The sequence below is a fragment of the Hyperolius riggenbachi genome, chromosome 1 (assembly GCF_040937935.1).
Source record: "Hyperolius riggenbachi isolate aHypRig1 chromosome 1, aHypRig1.pri, whole genome shotgun sequence".
Lineage (NCBI taxonomy): Eukaryota > Metazoa > Chordata > Amphibia > Anura > Hyperoliidae > Hyperolius > Hyperolius riggenbachi.
The window spans coordinates 68,719,861-68,742,090 of NC_090646.1; the positions used below are offsets into that span (position 1 = coordinate 68,719,861).

The 22,230-nt window shown below is 43.1% G+C and overlaps 1 protein-coding gene and 1 pseudogene across 10 annotated transcripts in view; both read left to right on the forward strand.

The window, feature by feature from the left end:
* The window catches only part of CTNNA2 (catenin alpha 2), a 3,078,224-nt gene that overhangs the window by 1,212,169 nt on the left and 1,843,825 nt on the right, over positions 1-22,230 (forward strand). The gene's annotated exons all lie outside the window — the stretch shown is intronic.
* Positions 6,910-7,107, forward strand: LOC137545388 (cytochrome c oxidase subunit 7C, mitochondrial pseudogene; annotated as a pseudogene).

The following is a 22,230-nucleotide window of genomic DNA, read 5'->3' on the forward strand; positions in this document are numbered from 1 at the left end:
GCGTGGATGCGCCGAAACGCGTCGTGAGATACTGCACACAGGCACCATAGGGAAGGCACCTATTGTCCACCAACAGCTGGGATGTCCATACACTGCAGGCCACAGAGGAGGAGCAGGTTACCACCCATGGTTGTCTTTTAGGGCTTGCAGCCCATGATATGCTTATGCTTCATTGTTTTTTAGTAAGTGTTTTGAACACATTGCGTGTCTGAGGAATAAAATATCGTTAATGCACTACGGAGCGCTCCCTCTTCTTTGTTTTTCTACTACCACTAATATAATCTCTTACCCACCCTGTTTTAAAAGAACAGGCAAAAGTTTGTGATTTCATGATGGCAGCCATCTTTTTGGTTGAAAGGCGGTGACAAGGAGCATGAGACACAGTTCCAACTGTCCTGTTTCCTGATCACCCCTCCCAGTTGCTAGGCAACGAGAACAACATCATCAGAAATCCCATCATGCTTTGCACAGCATCAGGGGAAAAATGCCCAGGCAGTTTTCTTCTGTTCAGCTAAAAATGATGTTTGGGTAAGAAAAACAAAGTTCTGATGCCGTGAAACGGTTAAAGAAACACCAAGCCTTTTTAGTGCTGCTGAGTAGATTTTTAGTCTGGAGGTTCACTTTAAACTGATCGTTACAAGTACCTTATACAGTTGACCCTATTCTTAAAATCTAGTCCATATGTGCAGGTTCCCTTGTATTCTTCAGTGTTCTCTAATCTTAGTAGTCAAACTCCTCTAATCACAGCTGCTAAGACCCAGGTTCTAGGAATAGTACAGAAAGATCTGGCTGGGTACCAGTAGCAATACTCTTTGCTTGATTGTAGACAATGCCTCGCTTTGAGTTCTTTTTTTTTTTTGTCCTAGTTTACTCCAGTTCAAAGAACCTGATGTACAGTATTTCTACCACAATTTTACAAACTGTTAGGTTTTCAAACCAGACAGCTGCAACCTTGTTCTGTTTATGACACTTTTCCATACACTTGCATATAAAGACTGCTTTGCCTGTTGCTGAGTAATCACTGGCTTTCAATAGAGAAACATTGCAAAACCGGGGCAGCCAAGTTTATCGTGACATCTAGATTCCAGAAACTATTTGATTTGCTTGGGGGAAAATACATTTATTTGCAGGTAATTTTCATATGAAAAGAGCCTTTTATTTAATAGCCTGCTTACTGAAATTGCCTCTAGTCAATAGCTACTGTTAATTCAGGTCAAAGCAACAAGGCATCAGTCTGTTCTTGAAACTCCCTGGCGGTATGATTATTTCCAGATTTTAGGGTCTAATAGTGGTGCAGCTTTTCGTTTTTTTTTTTTTGCTTGCTTTTAGACTCTAAAACTGCAAAACAATATTGCCGTCAGAAAGCCTGCAGCAGCCCAGCACTTAACTCCCTGGGATCCAGTGCTGCAGTTCTCCCTCCTTACTGCAGGTGGTGCTGAAACCCTGCAGTGAGATGGCCGTCTGTCATCATGACAACAGGCAGTGATCTCACCAGGGCTGATGCAGAACCTCAGAGGACAGGAAGAAGAATGGCTGCCGGCGTCTGGATCCCCGGAGAGGTAAGTTGAAATGCTCGCTGTGCGCTATACTCTGCATAGACTTCGACAGTCATCACGAGTCTAACTCGGTGTTACCGTTCTGAGCTGTAGATTTCCAACCCCGAGCCTGACTCGGGGTTACCGCCAGGGAGGTTAAAGTGGGCCTGAACTCTTGCACAGAACAGAAGTAAAACCTAGAGAAATGCACCCTGTATGTATTTAGAGTGTTTATCCTAATTCCCCCTCATGTGTGACTAATCACACAGAATGTTAATCCTATGCCCTCGCCGCAGCTCCGGTGGCTCCCAGTGTCCTAGCCAGGTCGGCTTCCTGTGCGCTCCACCATACGGGTCACGTGCTCTGGACGACGTCATCTCGACTATACTGCACAGGCGCAGAACTACTGTGCCTGCGCAGTAGAGTCACGATGACGTCGGCCAGACAACGCAACACGCGCGGTGGAGCGCACTAGAAGCCGACATGGAAGCCGTCCTGGACGAGGCCGGCTTCTGCAGCGAAGGACACCGGGAGCCATTGGAGCTGCGGCAAGGGCAGAGGTTGGCTGCCAGGGGCTGGAGGAAGCCCCAAGTAAGTGGATTTTGATTTTTTTTAAACTGCCTGGACGTATCCTTTAGGAGCAGAGGGGAAGTTCTTCTGAGTTCAGGTCCGCTTTAACAAACAATACAGCATTGGCTTTCCTGAGACTGTGCCTGCTTTCTTAATAGCTTTGCAAGACATAGATTTGTGCCAGAGAACATAGCATAGATATGTCTGTGTTGCTCTTAGACAACAATTGCAGGGTCTAATTGAAAGTTACAAGCAGGATTAGGCTATTGGATTTTGACCAGTCTTTATTGATAGCTGAACAGTTTCATTTCTGTAAATAAAAGCAATTACACTGCTGCTATACAGGAATCTGCATATTGGTAATCGGGCAAAAGGAACAAAGCACAATTTTGACAGCAACCCCTGCTTGCTCTTCAATGGACCTTAGCCTTTTATTCCTACATTTGTCCAATTTTCAACTATTTATTAAGGATGTGATGTCTCCACATATGCACACATTAGCCAAGTGTTAATCATGATGTTCTGAAAAGAAGTTGGTTTAGATGTTTTGCTATAGCCATTAGAATAGTTTTACTTAATTCCAAGGAAATTACGTTGCTGTATTCCCCATATTCAGGCAATGATGCAAAGCTGAAATGTAGTCTGTATCTGATCTTCATCGTAGGTGGCTGATAGAAGATGCTAAAAGTTATAACCAGCCTTGTCAAATTGCTTCATCATGCTACAAATTTTGTTGGATATTTATCCACAAATATTGCCATGTTTGGGGGAAAGAATGGGTTACACTTGCCAGACTTAAGGAACAGTTGTATGGGGTGGGACAAATTATCAAACTTTACTGAGAAACTGTGTTACTGAACTACGTTGGTCATGGCACTAGCAGTAGGTGTGGACATGGGGAGGTCTTGACCAGAGTATTCCTCAATAAATGATGAGGCACCAACCCTGGTGGATGGTGTACTACTTTGCCACCAGGATGGACTAATTTGCCATTAGCCATCAAGTCACAGCCCCCAGGATTGCACCTCCTGTGACAGAAGAAAACAGGTTGTTCTACAAGGTGGAGAATGGATACAGTTGCAGAACAGTGTCTGGAGGTAATGTAGTCAAATAGCAAGCCAAAGTGGGGACAGACAGCAGACAAGTATGGTTGATTGACAAGTCCAGGTCAGGACAGGAGGTAGACAAGCAGAGTCTGAGAATCCAGCCAAAGGTTAGAATGACGTTGGAGAACAAGCTAGGATATTACAGAAAGTCAAAGTAGACAAAGGCTCTAGCACTATGAAAAGTGCTATTTTCAGGCTGATGAGGATACAGTGGTATCCTGCAACAGAAGCTGTCCTAAAATAACCCCCTTAGGCGTTGGATTCCCCTTGTAAATACAACCATGCCACAACTGTGTGTATATATCAAGCCCAAACTGCAGTAAAGATTACACCATGGAACATGCACAGAATTATGCACCAAGTAAAGTATAACAAGTTGATAGACCTGGAGTTCAACCCCAGTCAGTAGGAAGGGATATCTCCAAAGTCGATTTATTATTTATATCTGTGTTGCTTAAAAGGAGATTTCCTTTCATGGTCTGCTGCTTCTGATGCATGTGAGAAGGACAGAGAGTCAGTCAAGTTATCCTAACTCGAACTTACTTGCATCTCTAGTGCTATGGCTTTCCATTACTTTTAGTCAAAGTTCTTCTCCAGGCATTTCTGTCATCAGCCAGGCTCTAGCTGTGGATAGGTTCATTCCGCTTGGCCCATTGTACTTGTTCAAAAGGAAGAGTGGTCCTTTCTTTAACTGGCCTGTCACATGGAAAACAGTAACACATTCCACATGGTTAATCAATTTTTATCCAAATCACAGCTATTCAAAGACTTACGCTACGCTAGTCATGCTCAGGTCAAGTATGGTCCTGATGTGGAAAGCCAATTGATCTCTCACCAATCGGAAATCAAGCAGTCTGTGATTAATTTCAACATCACATGCCTAATCAACCTTAGTAGATTTCAGCAGAAATCTATCAAGCATTGATGGAACCACAACATTTGTACTGTTTGATTAGAAGTGAAATACTATATGGTCTTTAACCTCCCTGGCGTTAAATCTCCCCAGGATTTCTTTGCAAAATGTGGTTTAATTAATTTCAAATAATGTTCAAGCATTTTCTTTTGTGCTTAGTTTATTTGTTTAATATTGAATTCAATACAGGTTATTGTATTGAATTCAATAGAAAAAAAAAATAGTTTGCCACCAGATGTTGACGATGCTGCATGACCCTGGCTCCGAGGGAGAAGCAAATCTGCTGAGGGTGATGGAAGAAGATACTGAGTCATTGGAGGAACATGATGGGGATCAGCATGCCAATGGTGAGTATAGGCTGATTAAAGTATAAGATTGGGTTCTTATACTTGAGTCAGCCTATACTCACCATGCAGAGTGCGCATTGGAAGCTAAGCTTCCAATCAGAGTGGTTTCTAGGCTAAATTGCTCCCAGGGTGAGGGTGTAAATCTCCCTTGTAGTATGGATGAGCCTGACTTGCCCTTAATCTCTTGTGGTTACTGTTCTGTCTGCTCCCACTAAGATTTTAAAACCTATCCAATTACACTTTTAATCGATAAACACCATTTCAGTTGTATGAAGGTTAAAGAAGAGAGTACAAAAGTTCATAACATCAGGACCCGTCCATTTCTGGCATATAGAGGGGGAAGAAATGGAAGCAGTATCAGACTTTGTGTTCTTGGGCTCAAAGCTCAATGCAGCCATTAAATTAAGACATTAACTCCTTGGAAGGAAAGCAATGACCAACTTGTACATTTGGCGATGAAGATTCTTGTAGTAAGAGCCAGGGTTTTTCCAGTAGTAATGTATGGTTGTGAGGGTTGGACCATAAGGAAGGCTGAGTACTGAAAAATTGATGCCTTCATACTGTGGTGCAAGAGAAGACTCTTGAGAGTACCTTGGACAGCAACAAGATCCAGTCAGTCAATCCTTAAAGAAATTAGCCCTGAGTGTTCATTGGAAAGGGCAAGGCTGAAGCTGAAACCGAAATACTTTGGACATATGAGAAAGATCATTGCTGGGAAAGATCAAGAGCAAAAAGAGGTGGACAGCAGAGAATTAGATGACTAGAAAGTATCATGGAAGCAGCAAACATGAGCTTGGACAAGCTTTGAGATGCAGTAGAGGATAGTGATGAGCGTAGTTGGCTCATTACCATTACATAAAATTGTGCATACATTTTCATAATTACACCCATGCACAAGTACCATTTGTAAATTTAATTGATTTTGTGAATTCCATTCATAATTTTGTGTAATTTCTGAGATTTTTTTCAGTAAAATCTTTGTAAGATCCTGTGGCAGCTCATGACTGCGGAACGCCGAGACCCACACTGAAGCGCAAGCCTCTGGGTCTCGGCGGCTCTCTGATGTCACAGGAACGCATGGCGCTCAGCTCCCAACTGAACACAACAGGTAGGTATATGCAGTGATGAGGTGGGTGCACTGAACATAACAGGTAGGTATATGCAGTGATGAGGTGGGTGCACTGAACACAACAGATAGGTATATGCAGTGATGAGGCGGGTTCACTGAACACAACAGGTAGGTATATGCAGTGATGAGGTGGGTGCACTGAACATAACAGGTAGGTATATGCAGTGATGAGGTGGGTGCACTGAACACAACAGGTAGGTATATACAGTGATGAGGTGGGTTCACTGAACACAACAGATAGGTATATGCAGTGATGAGGCGGGTTCACTGAACACAACAGGTAGGTATATGCAGTGATGAGGTGGGTTCACTGAACACAACAGGTAGGTATATGCAGTGATGAGGTGGGTGCACTGAACACAACAGGTAGGTATATGCAGTGATGAGGTGGGTGCACTGAACACAGCAGGTAGGTATATGCAGTACTGGGTATGACAATGTACACCTGTCACACACACAGGTAGTCACTGAATGTGCTGGGCCTGCCTGGCAGTGGCACACACACAGTATGAATTAGCAAGGCTGTCTATGCAACACAAGTGTCAGTGGGACACAGAAAAAAAAAATAGATCACAAGAACAAGATTAGCTCTTAAAAGAGCTGTTGTGGGGTGCTATTTTAGCAATAAGAAATCAGCAAGGATAAAGCTAACAAGCCTACAAGAGCCTAACTAATCTTTCCCTATGAGAGAATCTACAGCAGCTGTCCCTTCTCTAATTAGTGCAGGCACAAGAGTGAGTGTAATGGCTGGCGGTGCCTGTCTTATATAAGGGGGGGAGTGGTTCCAGGGGGAGTGTAGCCTGATTGGCTACATTGTGCCCGCTGACTGTGATGTAGGGGGTCAAAGTTGACCTTAATGGTGCATTATGGGGGCGAACCAAACTTCCGGAAAAGTTCGCGGTTCTCTGCAATCGCGAACCCCAGGAAGTTCGCTAGGAACCGTTCGCCGGCAAACCATTCGGGCCATCTCTAAAATAACTACTGGTTTGTTTGGTGAATACCATCTGTCAGTCTGTATGCTACATCTACCTTCAGGGTTACTGTAGTTATGTCTTAGGTAGGAGTTTGTGCAGATGTTACGAGGCTGGGCTATAGGTCAGTCAGCCTGATGGGCATACAGCCTGACCTATAGTTATTGACCAAACTAGCCTGACAATCTTCTTGTAAGTATTCTCGACGTTAGCGAATAATTGCAAAGCCCTCATGCATGCTAGTGTCACAAGTCAAAAACAAAAAAATTAAAAAAGGCCTTGAAGTTGTTAAGAAAAATGATTTAAAAAATGTAAAGGAGGTCTCCGGAGTGGTCATCATGTTCGGTCAGGCAGTTCACAGGTTCTCCATGTCCGCTCTGCACCGTGGGGCGCACTATGAAGAGGGGGGGGGCAGAAAAAAACTTGCCTTTTTTATTGAAAACAAGTGGCGGCTATTAGCAGTAATGACCCTTTTCTTTGGTAGTGGGGTTAGTGCTCCCTTCTTCATTGTTAGTCACAAGCTCCTAAAGAAGTAAATGCTAGGGAAGAAAATGTTATGGTGCAGCGGACCGGTTTCCTCACCATGATTATGGGTTGTAAACAAATGATTAAATATGATGTCTTGTCTTTGCTGATGATTCAAGCATCCTATATAAATATGGATTTCTAAAAAATTAAAAAAAAAAATTCAAATGAAAAATGTTTTTTTAAATTGTAATTTTTCTGAGTTTGAAAAACTTTTCCTTAGCATTATTAAAATCAGTTCAGTTTTCTCTATAACTACATGTCTATTTGGAAAAAAAGATTGACTTATACCCAATTGTTCTCCTGAACACATGTAGCAATTGGTGATAACCGCATGTATGAGGACTTTGCTATTAACCGCTAAAATCGGCCTGATTTTATGTCAAAATGTGAAATTACGGTTCCTGATTACAATCACAGACAAAATCAATTACGATTTTTCCTGAAATTTCACATTACGATTTTGCATCGTAATTGCCGCTTTTGATGCGAAATTACTGTACGACATGTGTGCTCATTACGAGTAGAGGATAGAGGGGCCTGGCATGTTCCATGGGGTTGCAAAGATTCAGACTTGACTGAATACCGGCTGAACAAAGTGTTTTGGGCGTTCAGATGTACTTTTTGGCATTTTTCATTGACCCATTTCCAGGAGGTATGCAACTTGCATTTAATTTGCACCAAAGCCAGAATTATTATTTTATTATTATTTAGTATTTATATAGCGCCGACATCTTCCGCAAGTTTATACAGAGTATATTATCCTGCCACTTAACTGTCCCTCAGAGGGGCTCACAATCTAATCCCTACCATAGTCATATGTCTGTTTGTATCATGTAGTGTATGTATTGTAGTCTAGAGCCATTTTAGGGGAAAGCCAATTCACATATCTGTATATGTTTGGGATGTGGGAGGAAACCGGAATTCCTGGAGGAAACCTACGCAGACACGGGAGAACATACAAACTCTGTGCAGATAGTGCCCCTCCTTAACCATTTCCAGTCACGAATGTTTGAGGGATTTTTTAACAGCTTAGACTTTCTTTTGAAAGCAATTCTGAACTCGTTCAAAAAGTCGTTAAAATTTTCAGACTACTTTCTTGTGAACTGACCCATGCATCACTGGAGCCGAATACTGGATGGCTCTGCTGTAGTACGGAGAAGAAAAATTGAACTTTTATTTGGCAGTCACAGAAAACCCATTGCTGCCTGAAGAGTGAAAGGCAAAGGTCAATTTTGAGAAGTATAAATTAGAAAATATATTTTTGGGTCATTTTTATATAAAATAAAACATTTTTTTAAACATCTACTAATCAGTCTTTATATTTATTAAATGACATCATGATAAAGGCATTTACTTAAGCTTGGTGGTGATTCTCTCTTCTGGCAATAATAGCGGTAAATATTACGTTCATCCTTGGGGCGACTGGAAGTTGTCACTCGCAGATTCCGGAGATTAGCGTGTTGCGGTTCCGATAAACATGTTTAGAAGCAATTTGCAGCCTGATTCACCTGGCGGCAGGTTTTGTAGTCTCCGCACATAAGGGGATGATGTGTGCGCGGAATACATGCCTGCACTTCAGATAGAGTAAGACGAAAATCAATAGTATGGGTTATAAATGTCACACATCTATTTGCAACTGCAGCGCAATCCTTTCTACCTCACTCGCTCTTAAAATGTTTGTTGTTTAACTCTATGGTGACACTATTCATTCCGAGAAGCCACCTACGGTATATTCTGCCTCCGGAGAGAGTTTTGTATTTCAATGATCTCAATAGTCTGTGAGACGTAACTGTAAGAAGTTACTGGTGTCGAAGCAAGGTGATATAAGAACAGTTTATAACATATTGAAGATAAAGTACAGTGATTTTTATTTTTTTAATCTATTTTTGTAAGCAAATTTGTTGTCATTTGTCATTGTTTAGTTTTTGGTTTTTGTTTTTTTTTTTGCTAGAAACCTATGAACCTTTTGACTTCAGACTCTCTTTAAAGAGAACCTGAACTGAAAATTAAACGTCAAAATAAACATAAACAAGTCCTACTTACCTTCCGTGTAGTTTACTCATCAATATCTTTCTCCTCTCCTGCGTCCTGTTTGTCCACTGTGATCAATGGAATTCTCCGTCCACTGTTTTGAAAATGGCCATTACCCCATAACAGATTCCTGGTCAGTACACTGTTAAGCTGTAATATCTCCCACTTGAGCCATAGGGAAACATGGACATTACCTTGCTCATCAGTTGTCCTCTCAGCTTTAACTGACAGCAACTGATATATTTCAGTTCTGACAAAAATATTGTCAGAACTGGAAGGGATCACTGTAAGAAGAAAATGGTGAGCTTCTGAGAGGAACTGACAGTGAGGTAAGTATGTAATATTAATTTGCAGTTTCGTTATGTGTTTATTTCAAATAATTTGACTCACTTCAGGTTCATGTTAAATGTGCTGCATGTTGGTCATGTGAGAGTCCAGAATGTTCCCAAGGTTGCACCTGCAGATGAGCTGAAGAAGTGCATAGTTCCAAAATGCAAAGAGGGACTTCTGCTGGTAGACAGCGGAAGTACCCACACATAGTTCACAAGTGCCACAACCAGAAGGAAACTTAAAAGGCACAGTTTGTGACAATACGTCTTTATAGTGATCAATTTAACTAGTTAGTACTTAGCATGAGGTAGCAACTGCCATTTTTAAAAAGAAAGTTAGTAGCCTGTCTGTATACCTTTAATTTCAGGTTTTATTTAACCACTTTATCCACAAGTCAGTAGATATACCTCCTCTGTGACTTCATCTAAGCCACAAGTCAGTAGATATACGTCTTGTAGCAGAAGCAGTGCTGTGCAGGATTGGGCTAGCTCTTGTGCACAATTCTGGCACTATCTGATGCAGCACTAATTGGTGAATGGGAATACATGTTTCCTGAGCTAATGAGATTGATTTTTACTATTAAAAATACTTTTATTATCTCAGTTCACAGTGAAAAATACACTCTTTAGCATTATTTCAGAATCAAATATCTTAACCATAAATTGTGACCGGAACATAATCTAAGTTTTGTGATAACCAGTAAGAATAGCCAAACAAAATGTGTGTTTTTTATCTACAGTAGCACTTTTTATTTTTAAACTGGAATTGGTAAAACTGAGAAATGTTTTTTCTATTTTTTTTCTTTGTTTTCCCATTAAAATTCATAGAAAACAAAATTGTTTGAGGGAAAAAAAATGGCATATAATGAAAGCCTAGTTTGTCTTGAAAAAAGCAATATACGGGATCTTCTCAAAAAATTAGCATATTGTGATAAAGTTCATTATTTTCTGTAATGTACTGATAAACATTAGACTTTCATATATTTTAGATGCATTACACTACAACTGAAGTAGTTCAAGCCTTTTATTGTTTTAATATTGATGATTTTGGCATACAGCTCATGAAAACTCAAAATTCCTATCTAAAAAAATTAGCATATTTCATCCGACCAATAAAAGAAAAGTGTTTTTAACACAAAAAAGGTCAACCTTCAAATAATTATGCTCAGTCATGCACTCAATACTTAGTCGGGAATGCTTTCGCAGAAATGACTGCTTCAATGCGGCGTGGCATGGAGGCAATCAGCCTGTGGCACTGCTCAGATGTTATAGAGGCCCAGGATGCTTCGATAGCGACTTTAAGCTCATCCAGAGTGTTGGGTCTTGCATCTCTCAACTTTCTCTTCACAATATCCCACAGATTCTCTATGGGGTTCAGGTCAGGAGAGTTGGCAGGCCAATTGAGCACAGTAATACCATGGTCAGTAAACCATTTACCAGTGGTTTTGGCACTGTGAGCAGGTGCCAGGTCGTGCTGAAAAATTAAATCTTCATCTCCATAAAGCTTTTCAGCAGATGGAAGCACAAACCCACTTTTGAACCAGAAGCAGCAGCACAGGCGCCTGACCTGGGCTACAGAGAAGCAGCACTGGACTGTTGCTCAATGCTCAGTGGTCCAAAGTGCTTTTTTCAGATGAAAGCAACTTTTACATGTCATTCGGAAATCAAGGTGCCAGAGTCTGGAGGAAGACTGGGGAGAGGGAAATGCCAAAATGCCTGAAGTCCAGTGTCAAGTACCCATAGTCAGTGATGGTCTGGGGTGCCATGTCAGCTGCTGGTGTTGGTCCACTGTGTTTTATCAAGGACAGGGTCAATGCAGCTAGCTATCAGGAGATTTCGGAGCACTTCATGCTTCCATCTGCTGAAAAGCTTTATGGAGATGAAGATTTCATTCTTCAGCACGACCTGGCACCTGCTCACAGTGCCAAAACCACTGGTAAATGGTTTACTGACCATAGTATTACTGTGCTCAATTGGCCTGCCAACTCTCCTGACCTGAACCCCATAGAGAATATGTGGGATATTGTGAAGAGAAAGTTGAGAGATGCAAGACCCAACACTCTGGATGAGCTTAAGGCCGCTATCGAAGCATCCTGGGCCTCCATAACACCTGAGCAGTGCCACAGGCTGATTGCCTCCATGCCACGCCGCATTGAAGCAGTCATTTCTGCAAAAGTATTCCCGACCAAGTATTGAGTGCATAACTGAACATAATTATTTGAAGGTTGACTTTTTTTGTTTTAAAAACACTTTTCTTTTATTGGTCGGATGAAATATGCTAATTTTTTGAGATAGGAATTTTGAGTTTTCATGAGCTGTATGCCAAAATCATCAATATTAAAACAATAAAAGGCTTGAACTACTTCAGTTGTAGTGTAATGAATCTAAAATATATGAAAGTCTAATGTTTATCAGTACATTACAGAAAATAATGAACTTTATCACAATATGCTAATTTTTTTAGAAGATCCTGTATATTTTGTTTCTGTGTCGTAAGTAGGGATACAGTTCTTTTTGATTAACCACTTGCCGACCAGGGGTGATTTGCCTGATCTGTGCTGCGTGGGCTCTCCAGCCTGCAGCACAGATCAGTATTATGCCAGGGCGATCAGACTTCCCCCCTTTTTTCCCCACTAGGGGGATGTCCTGCTGGGGGGGTCTGATTGCCGCCGGCTTGCTGCGCTTTGCGGGGGGGGCTCTTCAAAGCCCCCCTCCGCATCGTTTTCTGTGCTCCCTCCCTCTCCCTCCCTACCTCTTCCTTCCTAGGCTGCGCAGGACGGATATCCGTCCTGCGCATTGAAGGATAGGCTTCAGCCTATCATATGCCGGCGATCCACGGCCAATCAGAGGCCGGGGATCGCCGATCTGCCTTACGGCGCTGCTGCGCAGCAGCGCCGTATGATGTAAACAGCGGGGATTTCTTCCCCGCGTGTTTACATTTTGCCGGCGAGCCACAATCGGCGGCTCTCCGGCTGTTCACGGAGACACCCTCCGTGAACGGACATGGAAAGGCCACTCGAACGAGCGGCCGTTTCCATGGAAACCCGCAGACGACCAGTTTACGCCAATCGGCGTTAGCTGGTCGTCAAGAGGTTAAATAAGGACATAGCTAAACTGTCAAAACTGCTTTGGTCCATAAGTGGGAAAAAAGGTCTGGATTCAAAGTGGTTAAGAAAAAAAAGTTTTTTCTCGGGATTTATTAAAAAAAAAAAAAAAAAAAAATTTGGAGTGTTTGGCATCCATCTGCTTTGTTGGTTGATTGCTGAAAGCCTCATTCGGTAAGCAAGCTGCCCACCACCACACCTCACTATGGCTGCTAGCTAGGGGCCATCTAAGTGAGCATCTTCAGGCCCGAACAGAAGAGTGCTCTAAAAATATCCACACTCCAGTCAGTCAACACGCCCTTGTTCAGCATTCCAATCTACCAGCCTTTGGTTTTCCTATTTAATTAGATTCCACCCCTCTGATATATGAGGCTGATGTTAATGCATTGCTCCATTTTTGGGGAGTATATAAAAATGGTTTACTGGTGATTTAATGGGCAATAAACATCTTCTGGCCAATGATTAAATGTAGCCTGCAAAGATAAATCTGCCTTTTAGCATTCATCAAGATAAACACGGCAATCTCACATACAAACTACCCGTTTGGGGCCACTAAATCACTCAATTTGCGTCTTTAATTACCATTGGGAGGCATTGTTACACTCAGGTGTCTTTTACGGAGAAGGTAATACTCTAAAGCAAGGTATTATTTTGGGATTATATCCCGCTGACTATTCACAAAGTTCTAAAAAAAGTCATCTCTATGTGAAAGAATTCTAGAAGAACTTAATGTAGATAATGAGGGATGAACAATGATGACTATGGGCCAAGTAAACAGCTACAGTTTTGAAGCAGAACTATACTGAGCGATTATAAAAGCTGTCATTCCTAACCTTGATGTAAAATTTCTACTACTCTCTTTGTGTCCTGATTTCCTGAGATCAGTAGCTTCTGATCAGAGGTTTAACTACAAATCATAAGGCCACCCAGCAACACTTTGATGCCCCCCCTAGTGTTTGTGCCCTTTCCCTTGCCTAACCTCAAGTGACCCTCACAGCCTTGGAGCCCATATTGCAAGGGTCGTATGGCAATCATAATTTTCACTCCCTTAACAAGTGTAGCCACAAAATCACTGGATCTGAATATCAGGATGGACCTCTATATCAGAGGAGAGGGAGTGAAGTAGCACTTAGGGCCCCTTAGGGCTCTGCCCCCCCTAAACCACCACCTCCCCCCCCTCGCTCTGTAGTTATGACCATGCATCTGATTCTGTAAACCCAGAGTGAGTGCTGCTTGTGGCCTACGTTAGCTACATGCTTATCGCAGCAGTGTGATTGACAATGCTGGGGGCACATCTGGCTATCTATACTGGGTGGTGGGATACTCTATACTGGAGACATATCAGGCTATCTATACTGGGTGGAAGTTACCTAATACTGGGGCTACCTATACTATTGACGGGCTACAAATGAATGATTATGACTTCTTGCTTACACCAGCTGTTTAATTTGGACTGGATTTTTTTTTTTTTAATTTTCATTGTGCAGCACCTATTTGCCAGTTATTCTAAAGCCAAGCACCAGCTATTATCTATTGTGTATTGATTTGGAGGCACCACTATGCTCCAGTGTACTTTAGTCTGAGGACTCCATCGGAATGTTGGTATCACAGGACAAACTGGCATCTTATCCTATATAATAATTTGCAAGTGTCTCTGCATCCCGTGTCCCTGTGTGTCTGTGTCCCTGCTTCCAGACCTGACAGTTTGCTGTCTGTGAACCGCATTGCATTGTGGGAAATAGCTTTTTCCAACTGCCAAGCAAGCAAGATCTCCCTGTGTGCATGTACTTTGGACAGCGATGGGGGATGGGCAATCGGGACGCATCTGTGCACGGATTGCGGGGGAGGGAGGGGTGCTTTTTTTTTTTTACGGGCTGGGCCTTTTTACTAGTTTACATTATAAAATGCCTCCACTACTCTGTCCTGGCTAGACCGCAATAATACACAAACTCTCCCTATATCTCTCCAGTGGTCATATTGTACATCAGCTGAATACCTCGTGTGGCCATCTCATCATCAGTGAGCTGGCTGATCACCTCCAGCCTCCCGTGGTGGCGATTTTCATTTAGCTCTGATTTTGCAGCAGATATTGCAGTTTTTGGTGCACATGCTTACTCTGTAAATATGCGATTGTCATGTTCATTTCCCCCTCAGTGGCTGTAATTTTCTCTGTATGCCATCTATCATTAATGTAGTATTTAAACCAGCATGTTCTCCGTGGCTGCCTGGTGTTCCCGTCACACGGCTCACTCATTGACACGCTAAGCTCATGTTGTGAGACTGATGGTTCAGCTTTTCATTCCACTGCAAGAAGGAGGGGGGGGGGGGGTATTTAACGCATCACGCCACATGGACTAAATTATGTCATCAACACCTGTAAATATGTCTTTGCTCACATGGATGAATATCTTGCGATTCACCCAGTCATGTTACAGATAGCTTTAGGAGTTTGACTTGGAGTTACAGCCTACCCAGCAAGCTCATGTTGAACCAGAACCCCTAGGAGTGTGTAAGGGTGCTACAAAGGACCAAAAAGCCCTCATACTGAAATTTTATGCAAAACAAAAGTTAGCCTTCTTAACAGGGATGGATTTAGACCTAGGCCATGGCCTAGGGCACCACAGGAGCAATGGCACCAAAGCAGCAGGCTAATCTGGTGCAGCATTTGCAAGCTGCAATGCAGGGAGATCAGGCGAGAACCTGACTGTGGTACTCTGCTGCTAGCCGCCTGTGCAGCAGCCACCTTGCTCTCTATGCACGTTGGCATTGTGGTCGGCGGCTATGGACTTGGAAAGCATTGGATACAGAAAAGAAGAGGAAGCTTTTGCACTGGAGATGAGCAGAGAAACGAGTGACACTGGTGGCTGCTGCGGTTGGAAGGCAAGCTGGCTACCTATACTGAAAGGGGGGGGGGGGGTGTAATAGGCGGGAATATGGTCAGTCATCAGACTACCTATACTGGAGGTAGGGTCATCTTGCTACTTATACCAGAGGGAAGGGGGGAGGGGTCATCTCGCTACCTATACTGAAGGGGGGGGGGGCTAATTGGACCCTTTGATCCAACTAAACAAACAGAGCACAATGTAGTGAAATTCTTCAGCAACTATTTGTAGAATAAATACTTTTCATTGTGTGCTGTGAAGGAGTTTGGGTCTGCTTTAAGACTGCTGCCCATCTGACAGTGTTAACTAGCCTTTGATATGGATAAAGAGGTTGGTAGGTCCAACAAGTTATGGTATCTAAAATCCTGTGTTTTATGCAGGTCTGTTGACAAGACAGGCTCTACAATAACCACATCCCCTGCTAATTCTAAAATGCCTGTCCGTCTGAAAGATTTCAATCTATAGCCTCGTACAGGTTTCTATTGAATTACAGTAGGAATCAGTCCTCCCCAGTGGACATGCCTAGTTTAATACCATATCTATGTATATTGATCGCATAACGCAATCATTAGAGCCTGACCCTGGAGTAGAGATCTGAATCTGCTCATACTGCAAGCTGCGATGACAGATGTCCATACTTTCCATTGTGTCATAATAAATCATGCATTCCTCTGAAGAATACAGCTTTGACCCGCAGGTTTCTTTCATCTGTTAATATCGTTTGACAGCTAATAAAGATTATTGAGTCCACAATCATCAGCTTTATTCGGCATAGAGTATATTTCCTCTTCTCTTCGCTCGGTAGTTGTGCTGGCCTCTGGGTAATGCCTACCTGCACCTGCCTGCTGCCAAACACTGGCTTCACAAGCTAAACTCCACTGAAACACCATCTTTTTATACAATTCAGAGAATGTTGGAATTTCTGACAAGTTGTCATTTTCAAATGTTTCGCATTTAGAAAGATTCCTCTTCCTGTCTGACTCAAAAAGCAAACTGGGGACAAAAAAAAGAGAAGTTACTTCCACAGTTTTATACACTGCTTGTCCAAAGAAAAAAAAAGATTTTTTTTTAAACCACTCCACAGGCACGATGGCGTTTATAAATTATTGTAAAAAAAAGCAGTCACTGAAATGCGCAACATCGTGCGTCCCCCTAAGGGTAACGACTCACCAGATGCTGAGACCTCCACGGTCTATCTGCGCTTGTGGGCATGGCTGGATTTGTACTTTTTACTGCCCAAGACCACTATCACTAGCCGTCCCCTTGCCAATCCTCCTCATAGACACTTTTACTGGTCCTGTTCTTTTCTCTCTCCTTGGGCTTGATTCACAAAGCGGTGCTAACCTACTTAGCACGTCTAAAGTCTTTAGACGTGCTAACCAGGGTGCTAAGTAGGTTAGCACCGGATTTCTCAATTGATTAACCTACTTAGCACCCTGGTTAGCACGTCTAAAGACTTTAGACGTGCTAAGTAGGTTATCACCGCTTTGTGAATCAAGCCCCTTAGTGAATCAAGCCCCTTATCTGTTGCAGCTCCTGGTTAGTTCCTCATCAGGCGGTGGGCACACTGTTTTTATTTATTCTTCTTCAGGTAGGTCACACTCTGCACCTACACACTGGAGTTTCTCTGACATATCTGGCAGCTTCAGCAGTGCTGACGCAACAAACTTTACTGTTTCTGCACAGACACAAGCTATTCCTAATTCCGGCATTAGTGATAGCTTGGTCGTGCACTTACCGCTGTGGTCCACATATTGTCAGTTTAACTTCGAGTGTGCCAGCCTGCTGTCCGCCTCCTGCTTTCTGGTGCCCTAGGCTATGGCCTTTGTGGCCTTGCTTGAAATCCGGCCATGCTTGCAGGGTGTATGGCCACCCCCAGCCTCTCAGGCAATCTTCGCCTGCCGTCCTCCTCCGTCCTGTAGAGAGTCTTCCAGCACACTGGACCAGGACTACTGCGCAGTAGAGGATGGCCTTGCAAGGTCTGCATCTGTACCGGAGGAGACCCCGGGCCAGCAGCTGGGAGCGGAGCTGCTGCGAGAGACATGTCCGCTGCAAGGGGCTAAAGGAAGTCCCAGGTAAGTAATTGTCATTTTTTTTAAATCTGCGATTAAAACAAATCTGGGCTCTGCTGGTGGCAATGTCTCAAGGCGGACAATCCAACGGACACTGCACACTGCTAGGTTCCACTGATGCAGAAGTTGAACAAGGAGGACACCACTTCTCCAGATAAGGCCCACAAAATCTTGCTTGGCCTTTGCAATTGCTTATCTTGACAAAGAAGAAGTCTTCTGGTTTTCTGTGGTATGGGTAGATGAAACAAAAATTGAATTGTTTGGTCACAATGATGTTTCCTTCATTTGAAGTAAAAAAAAAAAAAGAAGCCTTCAAACCAAAGAAAATCATCCCCATTGTCAAACGTGGTGGTGGGAACTTAATGCTTTGGGGGTGTTTTTCAGCCAGTGGACCAGGAAACCTAATCACAGTAAACGGCACCATGAAAAAAAGAGAACTACATGAGGATTCTCAATGACATCAGGTAGTATGCAGAGAAACTTGGCCTTGGGCACCAGTGGACATTTCAGCATGACAATGACCCAAAACCGACAGCAAAAGTGGTGAAGAAATGGTTAGCAGACAACAACATTAACGTTTTGGAGTGGCCCAGTCAGAGTCCTGACTTGAATCCAATCGAGAATCTGTGGAGGGAGCAAAAGATCAGGGTGATGGCGAGAAGACCCTCCAACCTTAATTTTAAGCTCATTGCTAAAGATGAATGGGCAAAAATACCTCTGGAGACATGCAACATGCTGGTCTGCAGTTATAGGAAGCATTTGATTGCTGTAATAGGTTTTTCTATTGATTATTAAGAAGGGTATGAATAATTTTGGACTGGACACTTTTTGCTCAAATTTAAATAAAAGATAAGAATTTTTTCCCCTACAAAAATGCCTCTTGTACATCGTCTTATTATCTTTTGAGAAACACCTATGTAATTTCCCGTCAAAAAATTACTTGCTGGTTGAATAAAAGTATCTAAGTCAAAATTTGCCAGGGGTATGAATAATTATGGGCTGCACTGTATGTACAGTTCAAAACCTTAATAACCAGGCTGTTTACTTTGCTGCCTGAAAGAGTTAATTTTCAGGCATGGAAGTGACAGCTTCTGTCTTTTTGGTAGCTTGTCGGGAATATAGTAAACCTCACTGATGAGCAAAGTACAGCCATAACAGTTTTCCTGGCAGAATACATCTTCTGAGAGCAGGGGGAGATAAAAAAAGGTCAATAGTTCGTGAATTTTCATTTAGGGACACTTAATAGGCTGCCACTGAGCAGAGACAACAAAACATTAATTGTGTAAATATAAAATAAAACCATGGGCTATCTAAAAAAAAGTCATTTTTGTGAGTAGAAGGATAAATAAATTTGTTTATCTTATCAGTTTATTTTCACCTCATGTTTACTTTAAGCCCACTGTTTAGGTGGAAATTCTTCTTAAAGCAGTAGAATTAAGCATACTATGCCAGGAAAAAACAAAAAAACACATATATAAGCAGAGATGGCCCGAACCTCCGATTTTCGGTTCGCGAACTTCCGCAAAAGTTCGGTTTGCACGAACTTTCGCAAACCACAATAGACTTCAATGGGGAGGCGAACTTTGAAAACTAGAAACATTTATACTGGCCAGAAAAGTGATGGGAAAGATGTTTCAAGGGGTCAAACATCTGAGTTTTTGCATGGATGAGTGGGATAGACGCCAAAAGTCCCGGGGAAAAATCTGAATTTGACGCAAAGCAGCGGTTTAAGGGCAGAAATCACATTGAATGTTAAATTGCAGGCCTAAAGTGCTTTAAAACATCTTGCATGTGTATACATCAATCAGGTAGCGTAATTAGAGTACTGCTTCACACTGACACACCAAACTCACTGTGTAACGCATGGCAAACAGCTGTATGTGTAGTGACGGCCGTGCTGGACTGGTGCGCACCATGGCGAGATTGATCTTCCTCAGTGATATCAGGTAATGTCTGACTGCCTTATCAACTTTCGATGGTTCTTTCTCTACCATTGTTAAAGCTTACATTTACTTTTTTAAATTACATTTTCTGCTGGCTGTTAAGTACCTGTAACGAGAATCTGTTACGGAGGGCAAGTCTGCCATTGTGGCCAAGGGTAATGGCCGGGGAATCAGGATTCAATTCCGGTCCGGAGTGGGAGCCTGAGAACCGGCTACCACCACCAGTCCACCACACATCCAAGTAAGGACCCATTTGCTGTATAAGTAACGTACCAGCCCTGACCGTGCTTTGCAGACCAGGCATCTGTGGTCAGATGGACCCTTGACCCAGCGCAAGACGAACCAAATCTAAAGCATTTGCCAAGAATGTGTTATGGAGGGCAAGTCTGCCATTCATTCAACTGTGTGAAACTTTCTATGGTACTTTCTCAGTACCATGGTGACCACGGGTAATGGCTGGGGAATCCTGGTTCGATAACCGGTCCGGAGTGGGAGCCTAAGAAACGGCTACCATCACCACACATCCAAGGAAGGCAGCAGGCACGTTGTGGGCAAAGGAGCAGGAACGGCTACCACCACACATCCAAAGAAGGCAGCAGGCACGCTGTGGGCAAAGGAGCAGGAACGGCTACCACTACACATCCAAGGAAGGCAGCAGGCATGGCATGCACGTCCCGAAGTAGTGACCAAAAATAACAATACAGGAGGACTTTCGAGGCCCTGCTGTATAATGACACAGATAGACTTTACTACCTTTAACGTGAATATGTTATGGAGGGCAAGTCTGCCATCCATTCAAGTGAAAGGTCTGCACTGACTGCCAGGTATGATACAATGTGCAGAAAAAGATGCAGTGAAAGGTATGCAGTGACTGCAAACAGCTGTTTGTGTAGTGACGGCCATGCTGTTTGTGTAGTGACGGCCCCCGAGACACTCATATAGCCGTTGGTCATTGCTTCATTGTGATACACAAGCCCCTTCACCGCGGCAAGGTAACGATCACGAAGGGGAATTGACACATGTACATGCCTTTTGTTTTGTTGCTGCAGCTGTAGTGCAGCCAGAAAAATTTGGCAGGCATGTACACACACCAGAAAAATTAATATAGCGGCCGCTGCTAGCAGTGGCCTTAAAAATTCAGGAATCCGCCTGGAGTCCTGGACCCTGTTGGTGGTGGCGGAGAAGACAGTCAAGCGGGCAGAGATGCTATGTGGGGAGCGACTATAGCTGGCCACTAACGATCCAATCTTTTTCATCCAATCTTACCAAATCTATGTAGTAGAAGAGTAAACTGAGTGCATATATTGAATAGATACTATAGGCAGTCCCTTATATTACATAGAAATGGTAAAATTGGATGAAAAAGATTGGATGGTTAGTGGTCACCCTTAGTCTTGGGGCAGGCAGTCACACGGTGTGCAGGCAGAGATGCTGTGTGCGCTCACGTAGGTAGGTGGGTGCACTGAACACAACAGCTAGGTATATGCACTGCTGGGTATTACAAATGTGCACCTGTCACACACACACACACACACACACACACACACACACACACACACACACACACACACACACACACACACACACACACACACACACACATACACACACACACACACACACACCGCCGTGAACAGGTGCAATGACTGGTGGTATTAACAATGCGTGCGCTCATGTAGGTAGGTAGCTGCACTGAACAGTGAACAGATGCAGTGATTGGGATGGGGTTACAAATCTGCAGCTGCCTGTCACACACACACAGGTAGTCACTGAATGTGCTGGGCCTGGCAGTGGCACAGTAGAAATTATACCAAAGGCCAGCTGCGACTGACTGACAGGGCTGTATATAATGCAAGTGGGCCACACAAAAAAAATAAATAATCACAAGAACAAGAGAGCTGTTGAGGGGTGCTTTTTTTTTAGCAATAAGAATCAGCAAGGAGCAAGCTAACAAGCCTACAAGAGCCTAACTAAGCTTTCCCTATGAGAGTCTGCAGCAGCTCTCCCTTCTCTAATTACTGCAGGCACACGAGTGAGTCCAATGCCTGATGCTGCCTGCCTTTTATAAGGGGGGGGGGAGTGGCTCCAGGAGGGAGTGTAGCCTGATTGGCTACAATGTGCCTGCTGACTGTGATGTAGAGGGTCAAAGTTGACCCTAATGATGCATTATGGGGGCGAATCAAACTTCCGGAAAAGTTTGCGGTTCTCCACGAACGTGAACCACGGAAGTTCGCCGGGAACCGTTCACTGGCGAATCGTTCGGGCCATCTCTATATATAAGTAGATAAATACTTGTATTGTACTGTCCACATTTTGATTTCAGTGAATTTTATATAGTAAATGAAGAGAATTCTGTTCCTGGTGGGAACCATGTCTTTAGCCCACAGTTTGAGGCTAAATCCTGATGTCATTTCTGCCCTTTACTTTTTTTTCTTTTTTTGCTCCAATCACTGAGTCACCTCAGCCTTGCTTGTAAACACAAGTGAGCAGGGAGTCGTGTTTTAGATAGGCAGCTAGGCAGGGAAATAAGTGGAAGATGAGGAATACATTATAGATAAAAAGAACTCCCAGCATGCAACTGTTTGGCACTGTTTGGCTCCTGAAGTATGTGATGACTCCAAACCATATCAGCAGAAAAAGTTTTAAGAGTTTTGATTGCAGGATTAGCATCTTTATCACTTAATACACTCAGACCAGGTGCTGTTGAAATTTTATTTTTATGGTAACAATCCTGCTTTAAACCCATCTACTGTATCACACAGAATTAATT